This window comes from Chinchilla lanigera, unplaced genomic scaffold (assembly GCF_000276665.1).
Source record: "Chinchilla lanigera isolate Chin_1 unplaced genomic scaffold, ChiLan1.0 scaffold00019, whole genome shotgun sequence".
NCBI lineage: Eukaryota > Metazoa > Chordata > Mammalia > Rodentia > Chinchillidae > Chinchilla > Chinchilla lanigera.
In genome coordinates this window covers 22,127,761-22,155,605 of record NW_004955420.1, presented here as the reverse complement: position 1 = coordinate 22,155,605, position 27,845 = coordinate 22,127,761, and the positions used below count along the sequence as shown (strand labels likewise).

General features: G+C 39.5%; 1 protein-coding gene across 3 annotated transcripts in view; it reads left to right on the top strand.

The window, feature by feature from the left end:
* The window catches only part of Map3k13 (mitogen-activated protein kinase kinase kinase 13), a 126,279-nt gene that overhangs the window by 35,057 nt on the left and 63,377 nt on the right, over positions 1–27,845 (top strand). The window contains exon 1 of one of the 3 annotated variants that reach the window (XM_005383297.2): positions 85–318. The exons of the other annotated variants lie outside the window; for them this stretch is intronic. The gene's annotated coding sequence lies outside the window, so the exon portion shown is untranslated. Of the gene's footprint in view, positions 1–84; positions 319–27,845 lie in introns of those variants that run through there. 3 annotated transcript variants of the gene reach the window in all.

Below are 27,845 nucleotides of genomic sequence, written 5' to 3'. Positions count from 1 at the left end.
TCTAAAGGAAGGCAGGCCATGAATGCCCGGATCCTATTGGCTGGGGATACTCTGAGCCCTCCCCACCACCTTCTTTTTTTTTTTTTTTTTCATGGCACACACCACAGCGAAGTCTGCGCGGAATCCTAAAGCAGCCCAATTTACATCCATTCATGAATCTGTGACGTCAGCAGGCCTCGGGCTCCTTGGCGGTGGGCTGGGGGATTGTGTGGGTGGAATCCCCCTCCCGCTCATCCTTCTAATTCTGCAAGTCCCTCTAACCTTCCATCTTTCTAAAGCAGGAAAATGGAACAGCATGTGTAGGAATTCTTCACTGTTGTGAGTATTGCACTCTATTTTTCTGTTTCCCCAGCATGTATCTCCTAAGGACCTCCAGAGACTGTTTTTGTGATTTGAGATGATTAGAAAACTGATATTATTGAGGGAGACAGAGAGACACAGGGGCGGAGAGAAACCCGAAACCCCGTTACAGCTACAGCCTCTGAAACTGACAGCTGGTTCTCCTCTGCCTGTCCGCCGGCTAGACGTGGACATTTCTCATTTACGGTTCTGCACGTTACCTCTGGGTGCCAGTTTAGCTTTCCTTAAGGGAGATTCGTTTCTCTTAGAGATGCGGATAGTGTTAGAGGGAAAGTGGAGAGGGCCGGAACGGGCCGGGGGACGTGGGGCTGGCAAGACGGAGCAGGTTCCATCCTGTCCAGCACTTTCCTCCCTGCCGCGTCCTTCCCATCCTTTCTCACCCTTCACCTTGCCTTTGTTTCATAACAGTCAATATCTGCAATTGCAATTCGAGACAGATGAGTACTTCTTGTTCGACCATTGGTCAAAAGCTTTTATGATGGGATCTCTAAGGGGTGTATTTGTATATATTCTGTAGCTCTTTATTTATCTTGCCAAAAAGCTAGAAACCTATACCAGAGGCAAAGGAGAAATTATTCTTAAATTCTAATTTTAAAAATAACCCCCAGTGAAGTGATTTCTTGCTGCGTTCTAAAATTATACTTTGTAGAAATGCACAGGAGTATTTTTCTAAGGTGAACTTTCCAGCTGAAAATAGTTTATTCCACTATGTTTGGGAAATAATGAAGTTATGATGTGGTTCCATGTGTGAAGTTGGTCTGATCATTCACTTGTAGTTTTAATAAAAAGTATATGGGATTGAATTTGTTTTCCAAAGCCCTGGTTTATTCTGGTGACAGTTGTGATATTAAAGAAGGATTAACATTTTGACATGATCTGCCCCTGGGGCAGCTCTCAACCCAAATAATCTAGTAGCATTTTCCAACTACCTCATTTTGAGCAATTCATAGACTAGCTGGCAACATGCACTTGGTTTTTTCTTTACAGTGAGAGAGAAAGCAAAATGCCTATTATTTCTTCTCATCCAGCCTTGTCATACTTGTATAATCAATACTTAGTTTTCATATTTTCAGATTATAATCTTTCCTTGTGAAGCAAGGCATCTAAATTATGGCTCTCAGGAGATCTTTTGAATTAGTCTTCTTAAGGAATCTTCCAAGTGTAAACTGACTTAATTTTAAAATTACTATATATAAGGATGGAACATCTTCTTTTGTTTCCCAGATTGACTTGCCTTTCCTCGTACTGGTTTTCTGAGTGAATCTGAACTCACTAGAGTTGAAGAGAGGACAATCTCTGCCTCATTCTACATCAGATCTAGGCTCGGACAATTGTGGTTTCATATTTTGTTATTTTTTATTTGCTGGGTTGAACAAATGAGATAATATTTTAGACACCATTTCTTCTGTTTGTCAACATCTTGACTCATTTCTACATTTTCCTTTTTTGTGTACCTTTGAGACTGTTCAAGGGAGCAACTTCAAAGTTATATTATTGGAGTTTACATGATCTAAAGGCCAACTTCTTGACATTTTTCAAAGAATCGTGTTATCTGATTAGACTCATCTTGAGACATAGCTCATCAGATTGTATCTTTTATGTATATTTTGCCAAAAAGAGAATTTTATTTCCATGAAGTGAAGGTGGTCTGCTCTTGGATTTGTTAAAACAAAACTATCTCTTTAAGGCACAGAATGGATATAGAATCCGCCTTTCTCTCTACTCCTAGTGGCTGTGTCCCAAATTATATTTATTTTCATGTATAGTGTACTTGTAGGGAAAAAAACAATAACTCTTAATTGTTTAATATCAAACAATAAAATCCTGTGTATTAGTGACTGTCAATAGATGGCTTTCTGTTTAAAAACTGAAGCTACTCCAGAAGTAGGAATTAATCTATGTAAGTAAACAAAGTCAGTCAAACCAAAGCCATGTCCTGAGGAACTGTGAAAAGAATGGTTCCTAAGGGCCAGAGGCCACATCCCCTGGTATATGACAGGACAACCAGACTTGGGGTGGCAGAACCGGTCAGTTTGGTTTGCGCCGTCTGTATATTACAGCTGAATTAATTGCTGGGGGAGTTCGAAGGAATCCATATAGCCAAGATGACCAATTCTGACTCTTGTAATTTTGATTAAAATGAAGAACATTCCCCAAGAACACTCTGCCGCTTTAAAAAAAAAAAAATCATTCAGAGGCTAGCACAGTCCCACTTTGTGTCACTCGTTATTCTGTAAAGATGCACGGATGCAGACTTGACTCACACGGAACCGAGAAGGTTAAATTCCCTGGAAGAGATCATAACATTAGAGTTACCTGTAGGACTTTCCTTGCCTCCCTTTCTTGTTTTTCCCCTTTCCTTTCTGTTTTCTTCCTCGCTACTCAGTGGTTTTTTATGTTCACAAAATTATGCAACCATCACCACAATCAACTTTAAAGCATTTTCATCATCATAAAAAGAAATCACATAGCCATTAGCAATCACTCATCATCTCGCCTCACCCATAGGTAACCCTAGGCAACTACGAATCTATTTTCTCTGTAGTTAGATTTGCCTATTCTGGACATATAAATGATGATTTTATATACATGGAATCATACAGTGTCTGGCCTTTTGTGATTAGCTTCTTTTACTTACCATTTGCAAAGTTCACCCATGTTGTACCATATCAATACTCCATTTCTTATTGCTAGACGATATTCCAATGTGTGTGGATACATCATATTATACTTAACTCATTCATCTCTTGATGGTCTTGTTTTTTATCTATTAAAAATAATACTGGTATGTATATTTATGTACAAGTTTTTGTGTAAGCATGTTCTCAGTTTTCTTGGGAGTAGTATTGTTGGGTCATATGATAACTCTATTTTTAACAGTTTGAAGAGATGCCATGTGACTACAGTATTTTACATTCCTATGAGCAATATATGAGGGTTTCAATTTCTTTACATAGTAATTATTATCTATCTTTTTGCATTAGTATCATCTCTCATTGTGGATTTCATTTGTTTTGTTTTTGGTGGGTTTTTTGGTTTTTGGTTTTTTGTGTGTGACAGGGTGTTGCTCTGTCGTTCAGGCTGACTTTGAACTCACTATGTTGCCCAGGCTGGCCTGGAACTTGCTTTGATCCACCTGCCTCAGCCTCATGAGTGCTGGGATTACAGGGATGTGTCACGATGCCTGGTTCATTGTGGTTTTGTTTGCATTTCCCTTGTAGCTAATAATGTTGAGCGTCTTTTCATGTGCTTATGCATATCTTTAGAGAAACGTCTCTTCAGACCATTTGCCTATATTAAAAATTAAATCACTTATGTTTTTATTGTTAAGCTATGGGTCCTTTATGCATTCTGGATACAAACTATTGATTATATATGACTTTCAGATATTTCCTCTCATTCTGCAGTTGTCTTTTCCCTTTCTTGATAATATTATTTGAGTCAGTCTGGGTTCATGATTACCTATCACAGGATAATCCTCTTTTGCCCCATCTTATCTTCCACTGCAGTTTATTTTTTCTCTTGTTTGTGCTTTTGGTGTTACATTTAAAGCAGCTTTGCCTACCTCGAAGTCATTAAGTCAGACACAAGTTTAAATATCACAGGGTTTTTCTTATATGAGAGGTTCAAAGTGTACAAATACAAATGAGAGTAAAATGGAAGTAGGGAGAGGTTCAGATGGTTCCCCAAATTACCTACTCTGATGTTTCAAAAATATATAAATATATATACTAATTTGTTTCATTTATACTACTAGTTTCACTTAGTTCACTGAAAAAGTTTTGTGCTAATGTTTCTTAGTAAGAGAATCTTTTTTGTCAGTGTTTTGTACTCTGAGTAACTACTTCTAAGATGATATACAGTGTATTAACTATTATTATTCTCTTATTATTTTGGTACAAACTTTACTTTTTCCAAAAAATAAAAACTAAATCTGAAGAAAACTGTCACTCCAATGTTTTCTTCTATGCATTTTATAGTTTTAGCTCTACACTTTGGTCAATTTTGAGTTTCTTATTAAGCGTTCAACTTCATTATTTTGAATGTGGATATCCAGTTGTTACAGCACTATGTTTAAAAGACTGTTCTTTCCTCTGTTGAATTGTCTTAGCATCTTATCAGGAAATTTAAAAAGAAAGATACCAAGCTCCCATTTCTAGCCATCTATATCCTCTGATGATTCTAACTTGAGGCCAGGGTTGAAAACTATTGGCCTGGAAAGGGGATGAGTCTTAGACAAGAAGAGAGACACTATTTCTGAGTCAGGAAAGAGTTTGAGGGAAATATAGAATTCTGACATGCAAGGAGGAAAGAAAGGAAAATTAAGACACATACTGGAAAGCATGGAGTTTCTTGTTAACCACTCAGTGACCAGTGGTATCATTGGAAGTTCACAAAATGTCAAATTAAGAGAAGAATAGAAGCTAACAGTCATTAAGCACTTTCTATATGCCTATGAGTCTGTTGGAAGCTTTTGCATACCTTATTTCATCTCAAATATAATCCTCATGATATGAAGTAGGTATTATTACCCCCATTTTACAGGAGAGATAAAAGATTCAGAAAGGTTGCTGACTCAACTACAGATACCACAGAGTAGATCTTATAGTCAGTTTTCAAATCCAGCTCCAATTCTTAATCATATTCTCTTTCTTCTGTGTATCATGGATTTTGAGCACTGGGGTCTTTGCTAGCGCTGCACTGGGCTGAACAAAGAGTAAGATAGATTGGATGGGGTTTTTTGTTTGTTTGTTTGTGTTTTTATCAGGAATTGAACTCAGGACCTTGCACTTGCCAGGCAGGTGCTGTGCCACTGAGCTACATCCCTGCCCCCAACTGGATGGTTTTAATGCAGCGTTGAGGGTTGGCACAGCAGATGCAGTGGAAGATAAGATGGGGCAAAAGAGGATTATCATGTGACAGGTAATCAAGGGCCCAGACTGGCTATATTCTGCCCAGATGTGGCCAGCGGAAAAGTCCCTAAGAAGATTGAGAACCAGTACATTGGGCATCGGAGAATGACTGCAGAGGTTGACAGGATGACCCTCATAGAAAGAGAGCAAACTAAGTAGAATTGGCAAATGTGGAGGTGCTGTCATTTACTTGTGTATTTAATCAACAAATACTGTATTTACTGAGCATTTACTATGCTCTAGGTCCTGGGTACACAGCAGAGAATAAAACACACAAAAACTCTCCCTCCTAATGGAGGGCCATGAGCAGTAAAGATGTAGAGAAAAAATAAAAGAAGGTGGGCATTAGAGAGATCTGGGGATGGGGTAAAGTTTAAAAAAGGGGATTTTTCATTGTATTGTTTATTTGTGGATATACTTGAAGAGATTAATGAATTGTCAAACAGAGGCATCAGGGGTTGATCAAGTCAGGTGTAGAGAGTACATGAAGAAAACTTCTTCACCCTAAAGCTCAAAGTGAATGTTGAGTATTACCTTTTCATTCACCAGTTTATATATCAGCAGGGAATAGACACTCATAAACATTTGTTTATTGTGTCGGTGCCTACTGGGGGGAGAGTAGGCGAGTGATTTTTCTGCTTGGTGGAGAACAAGACCAAGACCAAGGTTCGTGCTTGGAGAATTCTTTCAAACAAAATCCTTTCAACTCCCATTGAGACAGACCCTCCCAAACATGTGTGTGGATGTGGACATGTGTCCTTCCAAAACATCACCAGGGAATCACTGCAAAAGGAGCCATGGTCTGCGAGGGTGATGTGTGGCAGTTCTCAGATGACTGGGCAGAGAACCGGGTCTTCTCTTAGTTTTATATTTCTTCAGATTTGATTGTAACATGTGCGATGAAGAAACTATTCCTAGTGATTTCAGATGCCCTTTCTAACTGATAAGGTAGAATTCTGGTTAATTGCCAATATCAAATGGGCAAGTGCCTATTTCTAAGGCAATCTGGCTAGAATGGTAGTGGCAAACCATGGCGTCCGTTTTTGTTTTGTTTTGTTTTGTTTTTTAACACAAAAGATGTTAATGTATGAGTTGTTTTCTCTAACCTAAAAGCTCAGTATCCAGGTTCAATTGCAGTGTTGGCACTTGGCGATAAACAAGTGGGCTTGGGGTTGCAGTTTGCGCACTCGTCTCTAAAAGGCTTGCCATCACTAGGCTGAAATCTGCTTTTGCTCAAATATTTGTTCACACATGTTGAAAGGTGACTGACCTCCATGCGACGCTGCTACAGCTGAGGAAGAGGAGCGAGTACCCAAAGTTTTTCAAATGGAGATATCCGGGCAAGACATGAAAGGTTAAGCTACTGTCCGATTTGCCCGGGGACTTCCTTATGAGCAGGAAATAGAGCCCTGATCAAATATGACCATGCCATCTTCATGTGCGTCTCTTGTTGGTGTCATTTGTCTCAGCCGCTGCTCTCTGTAGTCAGGAGAGAAACACCATTAGACTGGTGGTGTGGTGGTTTGGGCTAGCGGGGGACGTGGCTGCAGTAATCCACTAACCTCAGTTTGGTTGTGTGTTACAGCTTTTTCCCCGATGCGATCTTTATTAGTGCTCTTAAGTGAAATTCATCATCTTGGCTTTCTCTGTCCCTCTTTGATTATCCTTTAATTCAGGCTGACGTTTGATAAAAGATGAAGACACTATCATTGAAAGGCCTACAAAGTCCATAAATACTATGTCTTTCTGAAATAAGATTGTATTGTTTTGTATAATATTTGGTGGCTTTTGAAAATTATTCTTTTCAGAATTCTCCAAGTAAATAGATTGGTTCATGGATTAGTGTTTTGAATTTGCAGATTTTGTTAAAGAAAAAAAATTTTAATTGTATTTTTAAAAATGAATAAATTTGAAAAATTACAAAACACAAATCTCCTCACCCTGCCTTATTTTTAGTGAGACATTGTCTCGCTGTGCTGTCCAAGCTGGTCTCAAACTTGTTTTCTTCCTGCCTCAGCTACCCCACTGTCTGAAATTACAGCCACGTGGCACGGCACTCAGCTCTCCCTTTTCGTCTTTATGTTCATTTCGTTGGTCTGGAGTCTTTCTTATATATATTTTTTTCATTTGTGTAATTATCAGGCAGAGAGGTCTGAGGTCTAGTCTTACAGCCATAACAATTTTGTATAGTGGTTGTACTTAATAGCAATATTTATCTGTACAGTGGCACGGTAAAAGCGCCTTCTTGCAAAAAAGCAATCCTAAAAGAATGCTCAGTAACTGCAATTTTAATTGTTGAAAATTTTTAAGGAAAACCAGTGCAGGACTTTCTCCTGACAGATGGTGATTGTCTCCAGCATGCTCGGTTGTATGTGATCTCGTGTGCCGGGAAGTGTGAGAACCGAGCAGCTCTAAGGGAATATTTCAGTGAATTTTCTGGATTCAAAAAGGTCAAAGAAGTGAAAGAACGAGTTGATTGAGGGTGAAGAACTGGGAAAAGCTGATAAGAAAAGAAAAGAGGACAGAGCCAGGGAGCCAGTGGCTGAGAGGAGGAAGGTGGCAGCCAAAACAGCACCTTACTCTGACTGACGGGAGCGGATCTGGGACCCAGGCTGAAAAAGACTATGTTAGAGTCTTCAAGGGGGCTGTCACAGTTGCTGTTACTACAGAGGGTTCAATTTGCAAAATAAGCCCACTGAGTCTTCTTATTACCCGGAGGCGCTGTGCCTGCATTTTTAGTAGCTGGCCTGCCTGCCTTTAATGGGACACATTAGGCTATCTGCAGGCGTGGATAACCATGGATAATTGAGAGGAGTCTGATAAAGCTCACCAGCATACAAAGCCAGGATTGCTGCTGTCCAAAGAAAATAATCTCGCGATCAAAGTGAGACTAAGCATTTTGCTAATTACGCACCAATTATTTCTTCTCACACAACAAATTTAAATACGGATGCACATTAAGAAGAAACAGATGCAATATACCTTTGGATATTTCCTGTCTAGGCCTAAATTATAGACTCACTTTAATCTCTGCTAAGCATAGAAACTCCTGGGAAATACCCACCTGAGGGTGCAGCTGTTAGGGCTCAAAAGTCAATTTGAGACCAAATTTTACCATTTTGCCAGGTTCTCCTTTGCCCCTCCCCCTCCGTTATCGGGCCTTTTTTGAACAGAATCCTTTCCATCTGTTTGTCTATGAAAAAACAACTGAACATTTGCTTTATATTGCTTGTGTTAATTTCTAAAGCTGTGCCCTAATCTAGTCTTTAAGTATTTTTAGAGACCTGGAGAGACAAGATTATGTTTCTTGGAGAAAACTCTCTGTCTCTGTCTCTGTCTCTCTCTCTCTTTTTTTTTTTTTTTTGTTTTTCTCCGGTACCGGGAACCGAACTCACGACCTTGCACTTGCCAGGCAGGCGCTTTGCCGCTGAGCTAAATCCCCAGCCCCTCTCTCTCTCTCTCTCTCTCTCATAATCCTTTATGTTTTGTGCAATGATTTCTTTTCCCCAATCAGGGTTTCTGCCATGACCCATTGAGACAATACTCACTCCTTTTTGACTACTCATCTTTGATCACAGGTTATGTACATTAAGCTTGAGCTGGTGGCAGGAGCCTATAGTCCCAGCTATTTGGGGAAACTGAGGCAGGAAGCTCACTTGAATCCAAGAGCTTGGAGCCACTCTGGACAACAAAGTGAAACACCATCTAAAAGAAGGAAAAGAAAGAAAGAAAGATGTTATTTATGTTGAGGATTTTTTTTTTTCTTTTAACTGAATCTTATACCTTTGATACTGGCTTATGTTAGAGTCCAGCTGCTTTTGTTACAGATTGTTTTACAAAGCCCTTGTCTTTTTTCTGCTGTTTAAGCACTTGGAATGATTTTGAAAACAAAAAACAGTCACTGAGGTTCTAAAAACCTTGGACCAGCTTTTTCCGCCATCTTTCCCTGCCACCATAATGGTGTGAATGAGGGTCCCGGCTGATGCTCCCAAGAGCATCAACAGTGCCAAAAAAAAGAGGGAGATACTAAGTCCTGGCTAGGCCTTGCTCCAAAGCCATCATCTGGTTTCTGCTGAGAATGTTGAAGCATGATTACACTGACAGTGCTTCCCAAAGTGTAGTCCCAAGACCAGGAGCATCAGCGTAGCCTGACAGCTTGGTTACTTTCTTAATGCTGAGACAAAATACCCAGTACCTAAAAGTTAAAGAAGCAAAGGTGTATTTTGACTCACAGTTTGTAGAGCCAAAATTGGCTGGCTCCAAGGCAGAGGAGAAGCAGCTCATGGCATGCAGGCAAGAGGCAGCAAGCAGCAGACTTCCCTCAGTCTTTCCCTTTTTATGCCATCCGGGCTAGAAGCCTATTGGTTGGTGCCACCCATGCCCAGAGTGGGCCTTCCCATTATCCACACCCAAATCTATGCTCAACCCATTAGTGGACTAATCCAGTTATCACACGCATAATCACACACATGATCCAGCTGCTTCCCAAAAGCTCTCCCTTATGAGTACATGAGGTTTTGTGGGAACATCTAGAGAGAAGCAGTAACACCTAGGAACTTGGAAACGCAAAAATATCAGGCCACTTCCCGGATTTTCTCAATCAGAAATGCTAACGTGGGGCCTGACCATCTATCTGCATTTAAACTAGCTGGCTGACTGAGGCTGATTTTGTTAGCTGTTTTAATCAGCTTTCAGGTGGTCCTGATGCTGAGTGTCTTAGGACCACATTTTATGAGCAACAGGATGCTATAGTTTGGGTTATCCCATTATCCACACCCAGATCTATGCTCAACCGATCAGTGGACTAATCAGTTATCACACCCATAATCACGCACATGATCCAGCCACCTCCCAAAAGCTCCCCCTTATGAGTGCCCATGTTTTAAAGGCTTTGTCACTAGCATGGTACTGTTAGGATAACCTTAAAGAGGTGTGGCCTAGTGGTAGGTTTTGGGCATTGAGGGTGCACCTGTGATGAGATTGTGGGATGCCAGTCTCTTTCTTTCTCTGTCTGCCTCCTGGATGCCAGGAAGGCAGCAGCTTGTTCTGCCACACACTCTAGCCTTGATGTGCTGCCTCACCACAGGCCCAAAAGCAACAGGGACAATGACTGTGGACTGAAACCTCTGAAGCTGTGAGCAAATGAAAGGTTTTTAGAAATAAGTTGCCTGTCCCAAGTGTTTCCTATAGTAAGAAGTGGTATTAATCAAACTGATTAATACACAAGGATCTGGAAAAATGGTCCTCAGCCTCTCAGAGAACTGCAACAAGTAGGTTCTATCAAAATTATAACAATCCCAGTAATTCCTAGTGAATACTCCTGAAACACGAAGTTTTATGCATTGTTTTAGTAGAAAGAGAAAGAAATAGCTTAATTGTTCCATGACAAGGAAGTAGTTAATACTCAGTATTCACAGAGACTGTATTTATAAATTTACTTAGTAGCTAAAATTTGTTTGTAACCTGAAAATCAATACTCAGAGTGCTTTTATGATCTTTTGCAGAAAGGGACAGAGTTTCAAAATTTTAAGTTGTCTGACTTACACTCAACCTAAGCTGAACAAGGCTCTGCCTCCTGATTTGGGCTCTCCTCTTATAAACAAATATCCTCCCATCTATTTAGTGCTGTTTTTGTTTTGTTTTGTCCTTTTTGGGTGATTTTTCTGCCTCAAGCATAGTGCTGAAGTCTGTTTAGTGTTTTTAAGTGCAAAAAGGCTACAATACACTGTCTTAGCCCTTTGCTGTTGCTGTAACAGAATACCTAAGCCTGAGTGATTATAAAGAAAGGTATCTTTTGGTCTGTGCTTCTGAAAGTCCAACAGAATAGTGCTGATGTCTGTTCAGCTTTTGGTGCCCATGTGCTCGTGTATGTGTAGCAGAAAAGCGGAAGGGGAAGCAGGTACTTCCAGGAGAGACACTGAATAGAGAGGGCCAGGTTGCTTAGTGAGAGCTAATCCATTTCTCTGAGAACCAATCTACTCTCATAAGAAAGACGTTAATCCCCTCGCAGATCCTACTTCCCAGCACCAAAACAATGACAACTAAATTTCAACATGAGTTTTAGCAGGGACAAACCACACCCAAATCATGGCATGTGTCTTACAGAGAAAATATGTGTGTGAAATAATCTTCATTTACATATGAGTTACATATGAGTTACATTTACAACAGTATGGACTGTTGACCAATAATATATATTTTGTAAGAGTCTTTGAACAGAAACACACATAAAACAAGGTTGTATGTAGGTCAATTGGATATGTCCTGACCAGAAACTTATGTAATCTAACTTTAGATTTCTCCTAGGAGTAATGATTCAGGATTTGCTGGTTCAGTATTGAAAAAGACTTTATGGAACATAACTCTTTCAAATAACTAGAATTAATTATAATTAATAACCAATTGTAGAGTATATGTTGCCGTTTAAAAATGATGATGAAATCCATACAATAACATGAAAAATGTTTATGACATGGTGCTAACAAAAAAGAAACAGGAGGCAAATTTTCAAGTACAGTACAATTACATTTGGATTTTTAAACTTTTATTCAAATAAGGAAGTTGAAAGAGTATACCAAAACATTTTTAGTGAGAGAGATATGATTATTTTTCGCTATTTCTTGAATTTTTGTAATACTGTTATATTGATTTTACAATGTTACACTTCAAAATGTGTGTCTTCCTAGTTCTTTCATAGCTACTAAGAGACCCCTGCTTTTCCCTCTTGAGCTGAAGAGGAAATACATTCTCATAGAGGAGTAGGTCTTCTCAGGAAAGATATTTTTAATATTAATATGAGAATATGCTCTCTGTGTTAGACCAGTTAAAAGTTGCTCTGATAATATCAATAACCAAGACTGATCCAGAATTGCAAACGTCTGGCAAAGGTAAACTTAATACTTAATTGTACTATACTGTACCAATACTTTCTAAATAATCCTTTTGCCTAATCATAGCTTTCCAAATTCCTCTGCATTGTCCTACTCTTTTGACATGGTTGACATTTGACCTCTAAAATCAGACAGATGAGAATGAGTTGGGTCTTGGTCTTTCCACGTATTGGTTACATGACTTGGGTAAGTTGTTTAACCATCTTTAAGTTTCTCCTAGGTACATAATAGGCATTTTTATAGAACCTAGTGAGTGTTTAAAAAGATAAAACCTATAGAGATTGAGCAGAGTGCATAGCATATACCAACCATGAATAAATGACAGTGGCTAACATGTGTCACCTTCCTTCCCTTTATTGATTGTCTATCAAGTAAAAAGACTGACACTGGATACCTGGGGAGATTTTTGAAAACAGGAATAGTATTCCTGTCCCAAGAACTAATGGTTCACTCGGAGAGGTTAACATTATATAACAGGAGAGTGGTCCTCTTTTTTGGCCTCAGGACTAAAAACTTTTGAAGCCTCTAAATGGCTATGTTTGAATTTTATCTTCTGAATTTACTAGATTAGGAGTTAAAACTGAGAAAAAAATTAAAATATTAATTTTAAGATAACATACCTATTACACAGTAACATAAAGAACATTTTCTTTAGTGAAAAGGAATGTTTCTAAACCTCCAAAAATTTTTGCAAAAGAAGTGCAAATCTTTCTAGAATCTGACTGTATAGAGAACAGCCAGATTCTCACACTTGCTTCTGCTTTTAATCTGTTGCAATATCACGTGGCGTATAAGGGCCATTGGGAAACTCCATTGTCTTCTTGTGAGAGAATGTAAATGAAAAAAGAAAATAATGTCTTATTAAAATAATTCTGATCATACGGACCCCCAGAAGCTTGCAGGGATTCCCCAGGAGTCCCTAGGCGTAGCGTGATGGCCCTCATAGGAGTGAGTATGAAGAATCAAGAACAACAGGTCACATCTGTGTTGGGCTCACTGCACGCCATGCCCTGTTCATGGTGTTTTGCATATTTACATTTCACAACTCTGTGAGGTAGACGCCTTTATCATTGCTCCTAATTTCCAGATGAAACCAAAGCGCGAACAAAGTAAACTCATCAAGATGGAGCCAGCATTCATTCCGTTGTAGGCACTCTGGCTCCAGCGTGGAACTCTTCCATGCTTCCACTGCTCCGCTTTCCCCATTGGGAAGGAAAATTTCTTAAACAAAAAGTGTTTTTCTTTAAGGTCATGCAGGAATGGGAGTTCTATAGCAACCTAAGAGAATTTTATGTTCTTACTATATACAGCCAGGGTTTTAGTCTTACATTTTCAACCTTTAGCTTTGTCCAGTGTTTCTTCTAAATCCCTCTGCGTTTTGAATCGTTCTCCTCTCTTGTACCTGTATCAGCAGCACCATCCTAACACCCTCATCTCTCCCAGGTTCCTATTATACCAGGTACTGCAGCTTCAAGGAAAAAGATAGGATTGTTCTCATTTCTTTTTTTGATTGTGATAAAACATACACAGCATAGCATTTACAATTTGAAGCACTTTTAAGTGTATAATTCATTAAGTACATTCATGTTATTGTACAGCCATCATCACCATCCATCGATTGCTAGAACTTTCTCATCTTCCCAAACAGGACAGCCACACCTATTAAGTAATAACTCTGATTTCCCCCTCCCTATGGGCTCCGGCAACTATCATTCTACTTCTGACTTTATGAACTTGAACACTTTAAGTTCCTCATAGAAATGAAATCATATATTTGTCCTCAGCATAACATGTTCAAAGTTTGTTTTCTTCCTTTTTAATGTTAATAATAAAGATGGGGCTTTAATGTTAAGAATAAAGTATACACATAGGATCTAAAGAAATACCAATTAATTTTAAAATGAATGTAAAATATTGTAGAATTCAAAGAAAGGATCATTAGCCTGTGATGTTCTGCTTTTATGTCATATTACAAAGTTACTATTTTCAACAGTCATCCTAAAATTTATAACATTGCCTGGGTGAATATAGAACTCAATTGGAGATTTTTTAAAAATGGCGAGCAATAGCCCATGTGTAGTATCATGTACACTGTAGTCATTCCACTGAACTGGCCTTTTCTTCCCCTGTCTCATGCTTTTTTCTGCTTCAATTCCTTTTTCTCTATCAAAAAATGAAACAAAACTATTTTTCATCTCTCCTAGAAATTCCCATTCTATAGCACTCTTCACAATTAAAAAGCAAATGGGTTCTGTATTTCACTCTGACTATAAAATAAAAGCCTAAACAAACCAAACTCTGTTTGTGTATAACCTGTGATTTGTGTGTAGGGGGAAGGGTGTTCAGGGAGGGGATGAAATGGATATGGTGGATTGTAGTCATTGACAAATTTTGTTTTGTTTTATTTTGTTTTGTTTTGTTGAGATTGTCTCTTGCTATGATGCCTAGGTTGTCCTTAAACTCTTGGACTCAAGTGATCCTCCCACCTCCATCTTATGGTTTGTGTCTAGCTATCCTCCAGAGCCTCGTGTGGTTATGGGGCTTTTTAGAGAAGGCTAAATCCAGAGTGCTTGATGTTGGCATTAAGTGTGTGTGATTAGTAAATCACTCCACTGATTGGTTTGGCATAGTTCTGGCTAGGATTAAGGGTGTGAGTGTTACACCCACCCTGGAGCAGGTAGCTTGCATACAATATAAAGACAGAAAGAGGCTTATTCCTTCTATCTTTTGCTTCCTTTTGCTGTCTTCTGCCACCATGAACTGTTGCCCTGCTGCCATGTGCCACCCTGCCTTGGAGCCAGCCGATTAGTGAGTGAAACCTGCACATACTATGAGCTAAATAAACCATTCCTTCCTTAACTTGTGGGTGTTGGGTATTTTGTCTCAGCACTGAGAAAAGCAACTAAGACACAGCCTCCTGAGTAACTGAGACTATAGACATGAACCTCTGTGCCCAACTAAGTTGTCTGGGTTTTGTTGTTGTTGTTGTTGTTTTTAACTGAGGGTTGAGTCCAAGGCCTTCACACTGAGCCATATCTCCAGCTATTTTTAATTTTTTTAAATTTTGATACAGAGTCTTGTGAATTTGTTAAGTTGAGCAGGCTAGGCTTGAACTTTTGATCCTATTGCCTCAGCCTCCCACAGTGCTGGGATTACAGGTGTGCACCACCATGCCCAGTTCCCAGCTGAGAACTTTTATAGGAAAATTTCTATTATTATCCTGGAACTCAGCAATATGCCATTCTGTGCACTGAGGATATAGGGGTAACTAATAGCAGGTTTGGACATATTGGATCTAAAACATAATGTATAAAATTCATTAGGTGTTGGATATAGCCTAAAGAGCTACCTGAGATTACGTAGCTGCTGAAGTACAGGTTCCAGGATTCAAAGGGGAACATGGCCCCAGCTCTCCCAGAGCTCAAAGACTAGCAAGCAGGGGTGATAATTACAGAGCAATATAATACAATGTGATATGGCTAGTAGAGGAGAAGGTAAATTGAGGGAGGTACAGGCAGTACAGGAGGATATAATTAGACCATTTCACCCAGACGTGAGGGATCCAGGCAGGGTTTAGGAAGGAAATATAACAGAGATGAGCCCTAAAGAAGCAAGAGTTGGATGAAGAGAAGGATATAAAGCACATTATATGGAAAGGGGACAGCAAGCGTTTAGTTCACTTGCTGGAGAATCAGAGAACCGAAATGAGTCTGGATGGTGAATTGCCAGGAGACAGCAAACATGAGGCAAGAGAAGCAGCAGATCCTAAGAGGGTTATACTTTATTTTAGGAGCAGGGGATTTTATAAAATCAAGTGGTATGTTCAGAAGTACATGCCAGAAAAAGCACTCTGGCTCTGGAGAGGATGGAATATGATGGAGAGATTAGAGATAATGATGCAGTTAAGAGACTGTTGAAATAATCTAAAGATGGTAATGACTTGTGCTGAAAAGAGTTACTGGGATGGAAAGAAGTGCACACATTCAAGAGACTTTGAAAATCTTAAAGTTATTTTTTTAAAGGGTAAAATAATGATTCATGCCCACATAAAATGAATACATATATATATATTATATATATTAGTCCATTTTGCATTGCTATAATAAAATACCTGAGGCAGAGTACTTTATAAAGGAAAGGTTTATTTAGTTCACAGTTCTGGAGATTCAAGAGTGTAGGCCTAGCACCTACTTAGCTCTAATGAGGAGCTCATCATGGATGGCATCACGACAGTGAGAATGTACAAGGCAGGGAGCAAGAGACTAGGCAGGGACCAGGCTGGTGCTTTTTATAACAGCACATTCTCAAGGGAACTAACCTAGTCCCACAGGACCACAGCACCCTTCCAAGGGTGCTGCCCTCATGACCTAATAACCTCCCCCTGTGCTCTACCTTTCAAACCGTCCACCACATTAATGCCACCATACTGGCACCCCACTGCTAGCCCATGAACCTCTATGGAATGCTTCAACCATAGCAGGGTCAAAGACTTTATTTAATTCATGTTAATAAAGGAAAGAGTAAGATGTTACAAGGAAAATCTGAACATACATGTATAGCCCATGTAAAATGCCAAAATGCTGAAATGAATGTACAATTAGGAACAAAAACAGCTAATATGCACAGGGCAATAATTAGTTGCATTCTGTGAGACACAGTTCATTTGCATTTCTATGGACAAAATCAGTTGCATTACTACTTATTTGCCACAATTTGTAGAATTGTAAATATCTTAACAAGAACCGTGCTGTAGGCAAAATACCCAGTAATCTTTTTTTAGTTCAATGTTCTGAAGATTCAGGAGCAGGGAACCAGCATCTACCAGCATGGAACCAGCCCACTTCAAAATATTTCACAGTTTTCCCTGACAAGAAGATTTCCATAGGAATTCTGGTGATTTAGTTAGATGTGGTGTTGGTGACCAGGGAGGAAAAGAGAGCAAACCAAGTGTAATTATTCAGGGAGATACAGGCAAGATGTTGAAGATGGAACAATGGGAAAGTTTGGTGAGAGGGAAGGATGGAAGTTGGGGTCAGGGAAGAGGCTGCACAGAGAAGCAGAGTTGGGACTATAAACCAGAGGGGCTCACATTTTAGGTAGTAACAAGGGACAAGCGGTACATGAGACAAGATGGGATTACCTGGCTGGAAAGATTGAAGAGTTACTCTCAGTAATCCTGATTCATAGATATCAATAGTTCCTCATTTAGAACTATTCATTTATTGTGTGTCCCTGATGTTGCTTGTCTCTAGATACCTGTTTGTTTGGAGTATGTATCAGTCTCAGTTTTTCATTACTATAGCAAATACCTGACATAATCAACTTATAAAGAAAAAAGGTTTACTTTGGCTCACAGCTGTGGAGGTTTTGGTCTATGCCTGGTCCTGTCGCTTTGGACCTATGGCAACACAATGCATCGTATTGGAAGCACATGGTAGAGGAAACCTGTTCACCTTGTAGTGGGAGAGCAAAAGCAAGAAAAGAGATGCGGTTAGGGACCCAATTTCTCCTTCAAGGCTACACCCTAGTGATCTAACTTCTTCCCATTAGGCTACATCTCTTAAAGGTTCCACCACATTGGAGTAACATCACAGGCTGGAAAACAAGACTTTAATATATAGGCTTTGGGGGGGACATTTAAGATCCATACTACAGGAGAAGATGATGTTGATTAAAAGTGTAGAAAATGATTTTGATTTAACTAAACTGACTTAATGAAAAATAAACTCTGAGGACAGAGAGTTGTGCTTTGTACATCTTTCTATTCCAGGAGGTTTAACATAGCATCCAGCAATTATATCTCCTAAATATACAGACTGGAAAACAGAGTATACAGAAAGGGCTTATACCAAATCATATAGCTACTCAAGTCAGAATTCCAGGTTTCAAACCCAATTCTTAGGGTTCTAAAGCTCACATTAAGCTAGGTTGAGAGAGTTAATTTACATCATCTCATGAATTTTCAGCCTTCCACTTATTAGGAAAGATTTTTAAAGTATTTTTTATTATCTTGTTTCCAGTAACTAAACATAATTGCAGAATGTAGTTAGACTCTTTGTAAAGAGAAGTAACTACCTAGTTTGAAATCAACTGGACCTAAGAAGCCGTCTACTAACTGTGTAAACTTGGATAAGTTTTTAGCATCTCTTCACTTCAGTTCTCCTGTCTATAAAATCATACTACTGTACTGACCTCCATTAAGTAACCCTTGAAGGGCTGGCGTGGGTAGCCCAGTGGTACAGTGCTTGCCTAGCATGTATGAGGCCCTGGTTTCCATCCCCAGCATCACAGATGCACACGAAAGGTACGAATAACTGAATGAGATAAATTATATAAAAATTTAATAGATGCTATAGCAGATGTTGGCATTTTTTCTCAGAAGATGTAAAGCTTTGAAATGCTTACTTTATACGCAAAAATTCCTTTATTTGAACATGAGCTATATTTAGCACTTACTGCTTTTGCTTAATTCTTTGGCAGTCTAAATGTAGTTTTTTCAATATAATTTCTGGAGAAAGATCCTGTTTCTTGAGGTGTTTATCCCCCATTTCAAATACTTTACTTTCTCTCTTTCTTCCTGGTATATTGACTTTCCTCCTTTACTTTACAGTATCCGAAGCTTTCATATTATCATGCTTCCAGAATGACACTTCTGGACTGCAACCTCAATTAGATTTGGTTTGTTATAGTTGATTGGTCTCCCTTATTATTTTTCAGATGCAGCAGGCATTACCAACTTAACATCTGTTTGTAATTCAGCTTTTAGAAATATTACAAGCTCGATAAGGCGGCAGTACCTTGCACTCTGGGAGGCTGAGGCAGGAGAATTACAAATTTGAGCCAACCTTGGGCAACTTGGTGACTCAGTGACATGCTTCCTCAGAAAAATAAAAAGAGGCTGAGGATGTAGTTTAGTGTGACAGCTTAGGGTTCAATCTCTGGTAGCTCCAGAAAAAACAAAGAACAGAATCATTACAGTTCAGGATTGTTATTGGTTCCCTTTAAAAAAATGTATGTCCTGGAATATAGCTCAGCAGCACAGCGCCTGCCTGGCAAGCACGAGGTCGTGAGTTCGATTCCCGGCACCAAAAAACAATTTAAAAATGTATTTCCTGAAATTTCAAATCAGCATTTTCTCTGCCGTTTCCTGAATCCATACAAATATACTGAGATCATAAAAAATAGATATAACTGCCCAGACCTCTTGTAACAAAATCATTCAAAGGGGTCAAAAGTAATATAATAGGATTTGGGCTACTTTCCATTGAGGAAATGATATGTCACAGAGCCTCAATTTTCCTCAAGAAAGATCAATAGCCAGGCATCGTAGTGCCTGCCTCTAGTCCCAGCCCTTGCAAGGCTGAGGTAGGAGGATCACAGCAAGTTCAAGACCATTCTGAACTACATAGTAAGATCCTGTCTCAAAAACAAAACAAACAGCAACAACAAAAGAGAATCAGTATTGCTGGCTCCGCCCACCTCACATGATTATTCTGAGGCTTAAGTGAAATTAAAGTATATGAAATCACTTTGCAAACACAATTTAATATACAGATCCAAGATGACAGTGACTATTATTTACCACTATTTTGATATATATTCCTAAGGCCACGTGCCAGTGGGGCACCCCTGCTATAGGGTACATCTGTATGTCTCAAACAAATGAAAATCGATTGTGATCTTCTTCCCTCCCTCCCTGGATGTTTTCTGAGTTTGTGTGATGAAGTCTTGTGTAACCCCGGGTGCTCGATTTGTAACAGCTAAAGGCATGGAGACCTTTTCATTGCTGGGTGTTGTGTTTGCAGTTATTTACACCACCCAGCAACCTGGCCCAAGACAAACAGTCCCCGTTAGCTGTGCTGTGACTTGCTATACCTGTCACTGTCCTGTTAACATTACACCAAACATTTATTGCACCCTCAGAATGGCATTTTCTCCCTTGCTTTTACTATTAAATTAATTTTATCCTTTAATTGTTTCATGGTCTCCAGAACTAAGCGGGAAGATTCCAGAATCTTACTCTTGAAAGACATAGTAAGGTTGTTTGGTTCAATCTTCTTTAGCAAATTAAGAATCTTTTGTACAACTTCTCTGATGGATGTGTTTCCAGGGATGGGGAGCTAATCAGTTGTAAGCTATTCTATTCCATTTTCAGATTGTTTGGATTCCTCATATCACAGAATTTAAAAAAAAAAAAAAAAAAAACTGCTCAAAAGACCTTAGAGATTATTCTAGTTCAATTCCTTCAATTTGCAAATGAGGAAATTGAGGCCCAGAGAAGTTAAGTCACTTGCCTAAGGCCAAACAATTTATGTCACAGCTGGGACTCCCGATTCATCCTAACTTCTTTCCAAATCATTAAACTGCAAAATTGCTGGTCATAAATGTTGTGTCGCATTAAATGCTCTTATGCAGTATATTAATGTGTGAGTATGCAGTGTATTTTAGCATAGCAGATGTTTGTGTTGCACTGTATACAAACTTATTTTGATTTTGATAGAAAAAATCTAAGTCTTTTCTGTTAGTTATGTACAAAGAGCTCTATAAACTACCCGAGAAGCTCCCTGCTTCCAGTAGGACTTCATATAGTCAGGAAAAAAACACACATATACACACACACAAAAACACATTTGTGTGACTGACATGTGGGACATGGAGCGTTATTGGTCCTGGGCCTGACAGTGACAATGTAAATGAGACTGGAGAAGAGCCGGCGCATATGCCAGGGAGATTTTGAAAGGTCACTGGGCTTCCCCTGCCTTCTGGAAGGACTGCACTCAAAGGGAATCTGCAGCCTTTTGCACTGTGAAATTACGGTAGGAAGCGTTCAGGTCACCCCCTTGTCTTCTAGGAGCAGCGGTAGTAAGGGTAGAGGCAGAGCTAACAGACCCTGAGCGGGTTTTGGGATAATTGGACAGACTTGGCACAGACGGGGGGAGGAGCACTGCAAATATGTGATGTAAAGAACTGACAGCAAGGCTGTCTGTTTGAGAAATATGCAGGAGCTTCAGAGAAGGGACCTGGCAGCATTTTTGGGTCGGTGATCTCCTGGGCTGGCCTTACTGCCTTTGTAGTACTAGATGTAAAATTATTTGAAGTTTAGCAGATGCATCAGCAAAAAAAAAAACATTTCCCCCTCAAGTTTAGACTTTTAATCCCCTATCCCTGCGAAGACAGATGGCCAGCCTCTTGTTTCCCAAAGGCAGAAAGATTAATCTCTCTATTCCTTGTTTTATCTCACTGTACTTTGTACTTCCATGATAGGCACAGAGCACAGTTTGCCTTCATTTAGGCCTGATGTGTTGGGAATTGTCTCCCTTATTAGATACTGCCATCTCCCTGCTAGAGTAGACTTGACTTCCCAAGAGCAGGAGCTGTTTCTTGCTTAGTTGGTTGTTTTTTAAGTTATAAACTAAGTCAGGCATATCAAAAAATAATCAGGGTGCTAGCTTTATGAAACAGTACTATACTTTGCATGTAGCAAGCACTGAGGAAAGGCTTGCCGAACTATGATAGTGACTTCCTTCTTATTCTTGCACACTCCTTCTTTCTATCCTTTTCAGGTGATATGGAATCAAAGTAATTATCTCTAGGGACCTAAATTCTCACTTAGGGCAGTGCAAAATATACCTTGATATTCACGGCAAGATACATGCCCTGACATGCCTTTGAGACTGGTAGCCACATTAGCTAGTCCTGATTGTTGATGGTTATTAGAACCCAGAGGGAGAAAGTGTTCTTTGTGTTTTGGAGACTTTAAGTTTAGGGAAAGCAGTGAAAGCAGGGGTAGTTGTGCAGTGCCTCTGGTTCCAGCTACTTGGGAGGTGGAGGCAGTGAGGCTGGACTTGAGTCCAAGAGTTCAAGACAAGCCTGGGCAACATAGCAAAACACCATCTCTTTTTAAAAAGACAGTCAAATAATAAAGGTATATATGATTAGCTATCATCCATCTCTGAGGATTCTGTATCCATGGATTCAACCAACTGTAGTTTGAAACTGTAGTTAACCCTAGAGTGGATGTGTCTGTACTGAGCGTGGACACGTTAGTTTGCCTGGTCCTCCTTCCCTATGCAACACACTGTGACAGTTATTATAGTTGCATGTATTTATATTGCATTGGCCATTATAAGTAATCTAAAGATGATTTAAAGCATACAGGAGGATATACATATTTTATATGCAAATTCTATGTCATTCTATATGAGGCTTGGGCATCTGTGGATTGGAGGATCTGTGGGATTTTGGTATCCACCATGCATACTGAGAAATAGCTGTATAGCTAGAGGAATACTGAGGTGGCTTTCATGATAGAAGCACCATAGTTTGCTATCCATGTTCACTATTGCATCCTTTAGCCATCACTGATTTGTTGGAGAGATCAAAGAGTCGGACGCTGTTGGATTGAGGAAAGTATAGGAGATTGTTCATGCATGCTAGTGTTGGGGAAAGGAGAAAAAAGAAACAGAGAAAAATGACAGAATTACCTTTGAAAAAGAAGTAATATTGATCATCAAACTAAGGACAAAGTGAGTCCACAAATTTATAACTCTTCTGACCTGAGTATGATAATTATGTGAAACTTTCCCCTCGTATCTCTCTTTCCAACAATATTTATAGTTCTTTGTCCCAGTTCCAGGTCAGCTACTTCCTTGTTCTGCTTCCAGCTGCCTTTCCTAATAGAGTATGTGAAAGAAAGTGTAACCGTAACTTATAACCTCCTCTCTGCAGTTCCGAAACTTGCACCTCTTCTGGATTTTGGGCCTTGACTAGTGGCGTCTACTCCTCCACACCAGAAAGCCCTTTCTTGTCATCCCATACACCAGCCCCTATGTCCTGTCTTCTAAATATCTCTCATATTCTTCCTGTTCTCTCTACTAGCTTTGTTTCCACATGCCAACCGCCTCCTGCCTTAAACAGAATCATCTTTCAAATCTAATCATGTTACTACCTAAACTTATCCTTTGTGGTTCTCTGTCCAAAGAGCAAAGAAGCCCTTTAGTCTCCCTTCCCAGCCCTGCCTTCTGCATCTCTCTTCACCTGTCACCAACCCTGGGCATTATAAGTAATCTAAAGACGATTTAAAGGATACAGGAGGATATGCATATTTGATATGCAAATTTTATGTCATTCTATTCTATTTCCTTCCCTTGCCAAAGAGCCTGGTGATTCCTTTTGCACCCCCATGTGTCTACACGGGTCTGTTCCTCTGACTGATATTCTCCGTACCTCTTTCTTATTCATCCTGGATGTAATTTTCCCTTCTTTGTATTTCAAAGATTTGTATCTGTCTCCTTTGGAGAGCTTCTCTCGTGACATAGCAGTCATTTATTATTTATTCATCTAATTCTCCTCCCGTAGATGCCACGGAGCAGGGGTTTACTGTTAGATCATCTCTGCAGCCATCCTTCTTGCTTAGCACAGAGCTGGCATACTAGCTAACTAACAAAGCAAACGCTGAATCAGTGACTGAGTAAGTATAAAATACGTGGTAAATGACCACCTTCCTCACGGAAAAGGGATTCTTTGGGCTGTAGTTTTGTGATTTTGGTGATAAATCGGAGGAGTATCTTCCTCAGAGGGCCTTGGCAAGAACAGATGAGAAGACGCCTGTAAAAGCCCTCAAATATTTAAGCAACTCTAAGCTTTAAATATTTAAGGAGCACACACACACAAAAAGAAAATCCAGTTGTTTTAGTACTTATAATTGTGTCATTTTCCTAAAAAACAGTCTCAATTGTCCTTTAAGGCTGAATTTTTCTTTTGACTTGTAATTTCTGACTGTTTTGATACATTTAAATTTCTGTACTGTTTTTCTTCTTGCTGTTATCTTACTGTCTTGCTGTTTTTTGTCTCCCTATGCATCTTTAAAAGTATCGCATTTGGGGGAAAGAGTCCAAGGCGACTGAGTTCTTAGCATGTAGTGCGAGGCAGAAGAGAATATCCACCCCCTAGGGCACCTCACTGGGGGCTGTGTGGGTTTACACAAGCACATACATGCACAGTTGTGGAGTTTCTTGCTAGGTCAACTTCTCATTCATACTTTTCATTTCATAGTGAATCATATCACCCTGTTGTTTTCTCTCAGATATATGTGAGTTGATCAGAAATAAATGAAACAACCCTAAACTTATTGTTCGTTCGCTCTCACTTGAGGACTTTATTTGGCCAGAGCTCTTTGAGTCATAAATTCCTCTCTGATTGCTTCTTTTGAAGTGTGAGGATTTTCTTTCTAATTTCCTGTACTAAGGAATTTCTGTAGGAGTGGGAGAGTGCTGGGTGTGCGGCTGTCGCAGAGTCCCTTGTCTGCACTCCGAGCTGCCCTTTCCTTCATCCCGTCTCTGGATGACTGCACTGATAGATGGAATCTCCTGGGGGAGCTTCATGGATCAGCCCTCTGTCCATTACCGTGCAGTAGGATGGTAATTTATGGCCCCAGATGGTGACTCCTTACCCCACCACTACCTATTTACTTCTGGAAAGCAGCAGAGATATTAGCTATTAAATTGCTTCCCTCTTTTTAAAATAATAAATGCTATTTGCAACAGAGTTTATATAAAAATACAAACTTGTGCTCACTAAAAATATTTTTAAAAGGTAAAGTTTTATCAGAGCATAAATGACATTGTGCATTGTAGTAAATAATAAACAGCCACATGATCAGACTTCTTTTTCTTGGCATAACTCCATGTGGAAATGAAATTTTGAGGCACAGATTCTGGTCTGATTCCTGAATTTTCATTGGAGAGTGTCAGCTCTTTCTTCTTGGTTGATGGTTAAAGCCTATGGGTCTACCCCTAGGTGGGAACCCAGAATACTTGCATTCCAGGTTCTTGCAAGAGAATATAACCTATAATTTTTAGCTGCTCTGTAGTTTTCAAAGCTTGAGTATGATAAGTAATGGTCAAGGAAGATTTCCTGGAGAAGATGTAGCCCATGCCTTTCTGCATTATATCAGACTTTCAAAATGCTGTTGACTTGGGATCTCTTACTGTAAGTATTACTTTTCTGGAATTTTGGGAATATCACTTTGTATACAGAGGAACAGTACTCTTAAAAATTGTACTAGGAGAGATGCCACTTTGTATCCTGTGGGGATATTGTTGAGACTGTTTTATCTTCCTCATTTGGGCCGTATCAATGAAAGCAAGGGCTCTCAGGCTTTCATTCAAAGAGAACTTCCCCTATACAATCAATGTTTTTAATCTTACTTGAATTAACTGTGCCTTTCTCTTTACTTTGATTCACCGAAAACTCTGGTCCAAATTTATGAACTGTCTTTAAAAGTTGTTAATATACAAGTTATTTTTATTTCATCAACTGATTCCTGCATACATTCCCTTGGGTTTTTTGACATTTTATTCATATTTTTCTTTCACTTCTTTACCTATTGTACTGTGTGCATTCTTGTCAACAGTCCCAGTTTCTATTTAGAACAAAGTCTAGTGTCTTCTAACATGTATTTTTAAATTTAATCTACCTAAGAAGCCAGGCTTATTATACTGTCTTCTAATAAAAACCAGAATATTATCACCCTGGAATTTTATTGTTTAGTTGTAGGTATCTTTGAAACCTTAAAATCTTTCACAGCTCCACAATGTGACCCATGGACAGCATTTATTAGACAGGATGTCGAGGCCAGATGACGCCTGGACGTCTTACTGTGTAATTTAATCCTGGGAGCTGTGTTGTTTGGCTTCGCTGGACTCTGAGTGTGCATATATAATTATGTGCGCATGTGTAAAAAGCCCAGACCTGATAGGAAAGAGACAGGGGAACATCATTAGCAGAGATTAGATTTGTCTCTCCAGCTGGGCATTGTGCCTCTGAATTCCAAGGGCTTTCCCCAGTGTAAATTATTAGACTGACTCAGCTGCTGTTCAATTCCCCTCTGGTTGTACTGCTTTTGCTAATGCTGTTCAGCTGTGGTTCGGAGGGCAAAATATCCTGAGGTACTAGATACTATATCTTACGTATGAAAAGAAAAATCTTCCTTATTCTCATAGTCACAGCATAGTGGTGCATAGTCTCCCCAATTCAAAAATAAAATGGAAAAATGGAGTTAAAGAAAAACAGTGTTCCAAGCCTTACATACAAAGGGCTTTGGAAATTATTAGTAGAATTAAAGAATTCCTATCTAACTAAAGCAAGTAGTAATAATCTAATGAAACAAGTCAAATTTGGATGTATTGAGAGTCTCTTTAGATCTTCTACTCTGAAATGGGTGAAGTCTAAACGAATTAACCGTGCTGTAAACCCAACCCTGTAGCCATCTCCCTGACTGAGTCAGGGCCACAGGCTGACATTACCTGAAGTTGTTCAGTGGTGATGCTACACTCACAATTACAAATCTTTTAAAATATGTGGACCTTTTTAATCTTTTCCAGTACGAATCTTTTAAATACAGCATGAAGCACAAGGCCAAGCATAATACACATCCTCACTGATTTGCTGAGTAGAATTTATAGCTGTAGTAAATGCTCGTTTTAGTGTTTCCATTTTCATTTGCCAATTTATTCTGACTATAAATAGAATTTTATTTGTTAATTAGACCTCAATCAATCTGGAAAACAAAACCAAAAAAGGCTTACGGGGTGTTCCTTCTGATTTTATTACCTAAAATGACCAACTGAATGATACAGATAAAGTAAATGACCAATTTACCCAATAGAGTTCAGGAGAATAAGTAAAATGTACAGATAATACAGAAGGTGTAACTACACGATCGTTTCAAATCTTTTCAAAAAGTCACTTAACAGTTTTTTCTCACCAACTCTTAACTGGTAAGCAAAATTGTCCCACCTGAGCTTTTCTTTTTTCCCTTCTTCCTTTCCTTTTCCTTTGGGAAAGATATTTTGCTTTAGGGAAGGTGCTGAAGAATAGGCCTGAAATATAAAAAACAAGGAAATCAGATAGCAATGGACTCTTCTACCGATGACTTTTCAGGACTGTAAATGCCGGGCACAGTGCATAGATCAGCGGTGGCGAACCTATGGCACGTGTGCACCACCACTGACTGTTTGTTACTGAAAGCTCTAGAAGGTTCACCGTCACTGACCTAGATGTCAGCAAGTAATATCTGCTCCTGTCCCTGTGATCAACCTCAGTAGCAGCAGTAGCAGCCATACTTACACTCTGCAAAACAGGAAATAGCCTAAATAATGCACCAGCTTTAGGTTAAATAGTGGGTATAGTTGAGCACTTGGTACCTTCCCCTACTCATGAAGACTTTCTGAAGAGGGGAAATACAAACACAAAAGCCTGAGGGGAGCGCCTGCATCTTCAGAGTGCGGAAGAGTGGCATAAGAACAAGTGAGGGCTTGGCCGGTCTCTAAAAAGGGCTCTTACGTGGTCGCCACTGCCAGGGGAGGCGAGGAGCAAGCACAGCAGCAGAGATGGATCCATTCTGGGGGTGAATTAGTGGCAAAAGCTTGGGTGTGAGAGCTGCTTTAAATTTGTCAGGCTGTGGAAACGCAGTAGATTATCATTAAAAGTTAAAGCCGGCAACCAGGCTAGATTCATCGCCGTGTAGCCTCTATCAGTATATAGTTTTCCAAAATAAAAATTAAAGAGGCAAAATGGAGATAAAGAAAAACAGTGTGGTAAACTTGCACCAGGCCCTATGCTTAATGTAGTGCTGGGCTCTCTCCATCTTGAAATTCTTTTTTTTTTTTGCCGGGGGGGG